This window comes from Mobula hypostoma, chromosome 19 (assembly GCF_963921235.1).
Source record: "Mobula hypostoma chromosome 19, sMobHyp1.1, whole genome shotgun sequence".
In the NCBI taxonomy this organism is placed as follows: domain Eukaryota; kingdom Metazoa; phylum Chordata; class Chondrichthyes; order Myliobatiformes; family Myliobatidae; genus Mobula; species Mobula hypostoma.
Genome location: NC_086115.1, coordinates 21,417,043 through 21,425,810, shown reverse-complemented (window position 1 = coordinate 21,425,810; position 8,768 = coordinate 21,417,043). Strand labels below are relative to the sequence as shown.

The 8,768-nt window shown below is 41.3% G+C and overlaps 1 long non-coding RNA gene across 1 annotated transcript; it reads right to left on the bottom strand.

Annotated features, from left to right (window-relative positions):
- Positions 1-290: 290 nt before the first annotated feature.
- LOC134358693 (uncharacterized) lies at positions 291-6,789 on the bottom strand. The gene is made up of 3 exons (XR_010020921.1): positions 6,755-6,789; positions 6,500-6,659; positions 291-992 (listed from the first exon to the last, which is right to left on the bottom strand). It is a non-coding gene; the product is annotated as an uncharacterized LOC134358693 (long non-coding RNA).
- Between the last annotated feature and the right edge of the window lie 1,979 nt (positions 6,790-8,768).

Here is an 8,768-nt window from a genome sequence, read left to right as displayed (position 1 = left end):
TGTATGTTGGTTGTTCGTCAATCTTCGTTTATGCACAGTTTTTCATAAATTCTATTGCATTTCTTTATTTTCCTGTAAATGCCCGCAAGAAAATGAAACTTGAGGCAGTATCTAGTGACATATACTGTCTGTACTTTGATAATAATTCATTTGATTTTGACTTTGACTTGGCTCATGGTATCAAAGGATATGGCGAGAAGACAGGTGTATGGGGTCGAGTGGGATCCGGGATAGCCATGACGGAATGGCAGAGCAGACTCGATGGGCTGAATAGCCTAATTCTGCTCCTATGCCTTATGCTCTTATGGACTTTGATCAGGAAGGTGTGGAAAACCCAGATGGGAAAGCCTTTATGTTTAGAGGAACAAGAGATTTTGCAGATGCTGGAAACCTCGAGCAACACACATGTAATATGGTGGCCCCAGCACATCCCTGATGCAAGTGACACATTTCACTGTATGTTTTGATGTAAATGTGATAAATGAGCTAATCTTTAAAGTTTTTTTAAAAACTCTAAATGCTGGAGAAATCTATGGATCTATGGAGAGAAATGAAGCTTCGGGCCGAGACTCTTCTTCAGGACGAGAAAGGACGAAGCAGAAGTTTCTTCTCTCATTCTAAGTCTGTTCCTTGTTATCCTGTATCTTGCAAAATAAACGTTTGTGCTGCTCAAAATTGAATCCAATAATGTGCAGAGCACCAAAGTTAAACTTAAACCAGGAAATGCTGAATGTTGGGGGAGAGGAGCTCAAAAAGCTGTTTGTGTAAAGAAATGCAAGTTTCATTAACTCTATTTCTCTTTTCACAGATGCTGTCTGACCTGTTGAGCTATTCTATCATTTTCTGTTTTCAGTTCAGTCTTCAAATATCTGCAGACTTGTGACTTTTCAGTCGAATATCTAGCCTGGATTTCCTTGGCTTAGCCTTTCCTCTCTTTCTGAAGAATCGTATGGGGATTGAAGACCTCCAGTCCTCTGGCACCAATCCTGTATCTGAGGAGGATTAGAAAATGCAGGTCAGAGCCTCAGCAGTTTCTTTCTAATGTCATAAAACATGAAAACAGACCATTCAGCCCACCATATCCACACTGAGCAATTAGTGATCCATCTGTATTAACTCCATCTTCTAGTACTTGGCCTATAATACAACTGTCCATTTAGATACTTCTTCCACTGGGCTATTGGCAGCGTATTCCTGGTTGTCTGCACTCTCTGGGTGGAAAAGGTCCCCCTCAAATTCCCTTTAAATCCATTGCAACGTGAGCCATATTCAGCCTGCACGTGGTCCATATCCCTCCATTTTCTGCATATTCATTAACTCATCCAAGATCCTCTTAAGTACTCCTGTTGTATCTGCCTCCACCATCAGTGCATTCCTGGCACCCATCACCGTGTTTAAAAAAAAAACATATCTTTTGTCCTGCACTTCACCTTCGAACTCCACACCCCCCTCCCAACCTTTAATGCATGCCAATCTTATTAGACATTTCGCATTTCGGACTTGGAGTAAAGAATATTTATGCCTCTCATAATTTTATAAAATCCTATCAGGTCTTCCTTCAGCCTCAGCTGCTCCAGAGAAAACGACTCAAGATCGTTCAACCTCATGAAGAAGGCAGCAAAATACCTGCATACTCTGCTCCACACATAACTCCACCTTTGAGTGCTGAAATTGTTGTACTGTGATGAAAGGTCTTCGATCTGACGTTGGTTCTTTTTCTGTTCCATGTGACCTGCCCTGTTCTGTATGTCCAGCATTGTCTGCCTTCATCTTTTCATGCTCTGCTCTCCCCTGATTTATTCTTAATCTGACTTGACAAAGAAAGAGGCCATTCTGCCCATTTAGTAAATGCTGGATCCCAAGGGATCAATCCCATTGGTTTCATTCTCCCTCTGCATATTTGAGTTATTTTGTTTTGTTTAGCACTGAGTGAGCCCTTCCAGCCATTTACAATGACCAGTTAACCTATCCATTACGTTTTTGGACTGTGGGAAGAAACCAGAGCAGCTGGGGAAAACCCACGTTTTCCACGAGGAGGACGTACAGATTCCTTGTAGAGAACACCAGAGCTGAACTCTGAACTCTGCCACCCTGAGCTGCAATAGGGTCATGCTAACTGCTATGCTACAGTGCACCTCGTTCAGGCTTGCTGCATATCTGTTAAGTCCTGACGCTTTTCTGCTCCAGAGGTTCTTTGTACGTCAAGGATGAGGCATGCAACTTACTGCTAGCAATTTTATTGTGTTACAAGAACAAAGAACGAGAAAAGAAAAAGTAGTCGTGGCCATCTCACACTCAGACTGGAGGTAACAAAAACTCAGCTCATAACAATGAACCTATAAACCAGTCAGATTCAAGTGGCATGACATCTGCTGAAGGAAACTAAGAAATTACTTGAAAATTACAGCAGCAACTGTACCATAATTACTGGAAAATTCACTGAATAATTACATGTATACGTGTGATTATACTGTACAAAAATACAAGCAAGAATAAGAAAGTTAAACTGCAAGCAAAATACCAATTCTACACTCTCATCAAATATGTCCATCAGCTTCCCTCCAATTGTTATGATTCTTTATGCCATCAAGGATTAGTTTTCAGTGGCCAGTTCATCTCTGAACCAGCATATCTTTTGGCATCTGGGAGGAAAGCAGACAGGGACAAGGAGGTGAGGAGGAGGTCATTATTATCACAGGGGTTCGTGCAAATTCCACACGGACAGTCTCTGGAGTCGTGAATCAGCTGTGCTCACCACTGTCCCTATCCTCTTCATCTTTTTGATCTGGGGTTTCTTCCTCATTCAGTGCCAGGATAAGTTTTATGGAGAATACTGAGGTCATAGAGTCATAAAGTACAGCACAGAAACAGGCCCTTTGGCCCAACTAATCCATGCTGAAACTATTTAAACTGCCTACTCCCGTTGACCTGTACTGGGGCCCTAGCCTACTATCAATGTACCTAGTCAAACATCTTTCAAATGTTGCAGTGGAGCTCATATGCACCACTGTGCTGGCAGCTAATTCCACACTCTCATGACCCTCTGAGTGAAGAAATTTCCCTTCATGTTCCCCTTAAACTTCTCACCTTTCATCCTTAACCCATGACCTCTGGTTGCAGTCCTACCCAATTTCAGTGGCAAAATCCGAGTTGCATTTACCCCTATCTATACCCTTCATAATTCTGGATACCTCTATCAAATCTCATCCCAATCTTCTGTGTTATAAGGAATAAAGTCCTAATCTATTCAATCTTTCCTTATAACTCAGGTCCTTCAGACCCAGCAACATTCTTGTTAAGTTTTCTCTGTACTCTTTCAACCTTGTTTACATCTTTCCTGTAAGTAGGTGACCAAAACTGTACACATACTCCAATTTAGGCCTCACTAATGTCTTGTAAAACTTCAACATAAGATCCCATCTCCTGTACTCAATACATTGCTTTATGAAGGTCACTGTGCCAAAAGCTTTCTTTATGACCTAATTTCTTTCTGCTAATATCCAGATTATATATTAGTGCTCTTTCAGGAAAGGAATCTGTCTTCACTCCACTATATTTCATCTGTTTTACACCAGTATGGTTGGTCCTGTCACTCTTTGAGGAAGTTAATCAAGTCACACTATTGAAGCCCATCATCACACTGCATCAGGGCAACTGAAACTGATTTAATACTGCCCTTTCTAATGATACCCAGAGCCTATTAATTCATCCAAAGATACTGACACATTTGAAAATGGGGATTGTGCTGGGAACAGCCTGCAAGTGCTGCCATGCTTCTGGTACCTGCATAGCCTGCCCACAAGTTGCTAACCCTAACTTCTACATCTTTGGAATATGGGAGGAAACTGGAGCACCTGGAGGAAACCCACACAATTACAGAGAGTATACAAACTCTTTACTGACAGTGACGGGAATTGAATCTCCCTGCACTGGTGCAGTAAAGTGATGCACTAACCATGGTCGGAAGTTTGCAGAGGAAATAAAGTTGGTGGTACTTAAAAGGGAAGGTCGACTAAGGCTACAGCAGGATATAAATCAGTTGGAAAGTTGGGTAGAGTGTTGGCAGTTGGGGTTAATCCCAACAAGTGTGAACTGGCACATTTTAGGAAACAGGCACAGGTAGAACATATGAAAGCACACTGCAGAATGCTGATGAACAGACAGACATAAGGACTCAAATCAATCAGCTCTTTCAAAGTGGCAACTCAGGTGGATAAGGTTCTGGAGAAAACAAGCGGGCTGCTTCATGAATTGGTGCTGGACATAGTGGGCCGGGGATCTTTTCTGTGCCATATGAGTTTGACTCTGTTTCCCAGAAGATCTGCCAGTTGTCTTGAAAAACATTTCTGCCTGATATTAACAGAAAAATACAGTAGATATGGTCTTGTATCAAAATGGGTCAAACATGCTGAGCTGTACTGGCATACATAGTTGTTTGTGTAAATAATTTATTGGCTAGTAATTATTGCAGTCAATCCCATGGAGACAAACTCCCAAAACCAGAACAGCTGTTATTGTCCATTAAAAAAAAACCTACCATTCAATTTATTTGTTCTGAAGCTCTAAATTATTTTACAATTTGTGATTCTTTTTGCTTAGAGTATTAAAAACGTGCATGAGAATATATTATCCAGAAGTTACTTGTTGAACAGTCCTAGATTATAATCATGGGTTTAGCTTGTATATTAATTAAACCTACATTGTGAAAGGGTAATGAGCTACTAATGTGAGTGAAGCTGAAGACTGAACATGATCTCAGTTTCTTTGTGAATATCTGAATTTAGATAAACAAGTGAAGATCTGCAGACGCTGGAAATCGGAAGCCACACACACAAAATGCTGGAGGAAGCCAGCCGGCCAGGCAGCATCTATGGAAAAGAGTGCAGCTGATGTTTTGCTCCGAGACCCGTCATCAGATTAGGTGAAGGAGTTCATGGGTTTATCGGGCCTTTTAATGATAGTAGTGCACAGTAGCGAAGTGGTCAGCGTTACACTATTACAGCCCAGGGTGTCGGAGTTCAGAGTTCAATTCCAACGTCCTCTGTAAGGAGTTTGTCCGTCCTCCCTGTGGAGTGTGTGGGTTTCCTCTGGATGCTGCAGTTCCCTCCCCCCCCTCCACACCCCACACCCCACCATCCAAAGGCACTAATTAGTAGGTTAATTGGTTATTGTAAATTGTCCCGTGGTTAGACGGGGGTTAAATCGGGGCTAGGGTTGGCGGCACGGCTGGAAGGGGCCACAGGGGGCCTATTCTCTGCTTTATCTCTAAATAAATATGCAGAGGTCATACAGTTTTCTGACAAATTGGATGGCATCAACAAAACCTGAGAATATATCAAACATAAAATAAAGAATTAATTGTGGGAAGTGTTTAAGGCATAGAAACTTGATATTCATAGATGTTCATACTTAAATGTAAATCTTTGGCCCTCTGCTGTCAAATACAACCACTTATTTCTTGGTAGTGCTGCACTTAATGCTATTAATTTTCTGAAGCTGCAGTTATTTTGCCAAATATTATCACATTATTACAACTATTTTAACCAAATGGTTAAAAGTTATAATAATGCAACATTGTGCCTTCATGGTTGAATACTTTATTTGTCCAAATTATTTAAGTTTTTAGGTGAACCACGACGATCTCCCTTCTGACACACGTGCAGACACTGAGTGAGGGGACATGTGGACTGGAGTCCGTACCAGGGTAAAGAGTTGTACCAGGTCTGTCCTCCAGTCACAACGTTTGTGTACAGAGTACCAATGCTTTTGGGAGTTAAGGTTTGTGCTAGTAGGTACGCTAAAAATGTCAGCTTTGTGACATCTGCTCAATTTCTCTAATCATTCTAGCACATTTCCTCATCTATCAGACATGAGCGGTAGGGCCAATGAAGTGTGGTAGAACAGAGAGCCCTAGAGGTGAAAGTGATGACACAGGTAGACCGGGTAATGAAGATGGGGGACTGAGTACAAGAGTTGGGATGTTAAGTCACAGCTGTACAACATGTTGGCAAGACCACAACTAGGATATTGATATTCAGTTCTGACTGACATAAAGAGGGACGTGATTAGGCTGGAAACCTTGCAGAAAAATATTCACAAGCCTGTTGCCTGGACTGGAGGGCTTGCGTTTGGAAGAGAGACTGGACAGGCAAGGAGTGTTTTCACTGGAGCGAAGGAGGTAAGATCAGCACCCTACAGAGGTTTATAAAATCATGAGGGGAATGAGGTGAGAGCGGGGCAGGAAGGATGGCCATAGTCTTTTTCCCAGGGTAAGGGAGTCTCAAACTTGACAGCATCAGTTTAAGGTGAGAGGGAAAAGACTAAAAGCAGACCTGAGATCTGTGTTTTCACACAGAGTGATGGCTATATGGAACAAGCTGCCAGAGAAGGTTGTGAAGGCAGGTAGGTACAATTATAAAATGTTAAAGACATTTGGGTAAGTACACAGATAGGAAAGATTAAGGGAGATAGCGGCCATACGCTGGGAAAAAGGACTTACTCAGGAAAATGCTTTGGTCATCACGGATGTGTTGGGTCGAAAAGTGTTCCTGTGCTGTGTAACTCCGAGAACCTACACCTCAGGATGCTGCTTACTGACGTCCAATTAACGTTTTGCCAGAACCATTAGACTCTGTACTCCATCAGACATAGGCTCAAGGCTGAAATCCAGAAATGAGAAGAGAATGACCACGTGACAAAGGCAAACTTTCATTGAACCTGGCATCAAGGAGCCCTGATAAAGCTGGAAACATACAGCCTAGAAATGAAGCCTTCAGCCCATCAAATCCGTGCTGACCATCAAGTAATTCAAAACTGATACAATTTTCTCCCCTAACAACTCCCCCTCCGCTATACACTAGGGGCAATTTATAGTGGTCAATTAGGCTAATAAACTGAACATTGTTAGGATGTGAGAGAAAACCAGACCCACATAGTCACTGGAAGAATTTGCAAACTCCACATAAACTGTGCCAGGTGTCAGGTTCAAACTTTAGTCACTGGAGCTATAAGGCAGCAGCTGTGCCAGCCTGTCATTATCAAGATGCATACTTCAGTGATTCGTGTCACAGCCCGCACAAAAATAGAAGTTTGTAGACAATGAAATAGTCCACGTCTGTATTTGGATATCAGTCACCCATCGCATTCTGAGCTGCATTTAGCATTCATGCCACAAAGGTGCCAGGCATGACCTGCTCCAATAAAGGAGTTTAACCATTTAGCTGCCTATAAGTAGTATTACCAAGACCCACCTAAAAACAAAAAAAAATCCAGATTACTTCAACTGCACCTTCCAAATCCATGACCAGCACTGAACAAGGACAAAAAGATAAGTTGGTCAGGAGTGGTGGTAGAGGCAGATGCATTTAATTTGCTCTCCAGCATTTTGTGTGTGTTGCTTTACATTAGGAACATCTAAGAAACTCTTAGATCAGCCCACAGGTGAAAGAAAAATGGAGGGAGAGAACACTCAGATTAAGTTAAAACATCGGCACAACATCATGAGCTGAAGGACCTGTAACGTGCTGCAGTGTTCTGTGTTCAAAGATCGGAAGGCATATGGAATACTTCAACATTCACTTTCTCTTCCAAGCTACAGACTTTCCAGATTGGAAATGTATTGTCAGACTCCTTTCTGGGTCTAAACTCTGCTACTGTCTACAAGTTCCACCGGTTAAGTATCTTCACAAGACAAGAGTGGTTCAGGAAGATTTACCATCCACTTCCACTGGGGAAGGGCAGTAACAGCAGACTTTTAAGTGACGTCTTCCATAACTTCAGGATATACTAAATAACTTTACTGCTACTTTATGCCAATTTATGCTAATGAAATCTCCCCCAAGCAGGGAAGTGGCAATGTCTTATCACTTGTTTTAATGATATTGATTGATGAATTAAAATTCCCCAGAGCTTCACTTGGACAAAATAGGGACATGTGGGTTTCTGTTATTTGTGAAAGGAAGATGAATTACTATATTTTAACATTCTTTCAACAGTGCAGCTTTGCCTGTGCTACAGTGGACTATCAAATTGGATTACCAACAGCATATAGTTTAGTGAATTGATAGTAAATTCATCAGAAAGTACTATATTACCCCATGGTTTCGAGTGCAAAGGTGAAAGTAACAAATTTCTCACCTGTACAATGGTATCATTAGCATAGCAGTTTAACATGTCTACATTGGTCACTTTTACTGGTACCTGTACTGGTTTACTAATTATGTTTAAGAATTTCAAAGTAAAATTTATTATCAGGATACATACATGTCACCACATACAACCCTGAGATTCTTTCTCTGTGGGCATACTTAGCAGATTTATAGAACAGTAACTGTAAACAGGATCTCTAAACTGTAAATATCAACAACTGTAATCTGTAAACAAACCGTGCAAATACAGATAGTGAAGAAGGATCTCGGTGAGCACGCGAGTTGCCAGACTCCCTCTCTGGAGCATTCTACAAGCATTGTTGCAATCAGGTTGCACAATCCTTAAAGGAGTGATGGTCTTCAAGTTTAAAAAAAAATCACAGCCAGTGAATATTACAGTTTCTGTGTCAGCGATGACTGGAATAGGTGGTAAATCCTACACCTTATTTTGGATATTGTCACAAGAGTTCTACTAGGTAGGAACATTCACACATATCAATAATGTGATCAGTCATTATTACTGCCATTCATGATTACTCGAAGCTGAGCTGTAACAATAATTGACACTATTTTCTAATTTCCAGTTTTATATCATACTTGTTAATGCTTCATTTGCGGTAC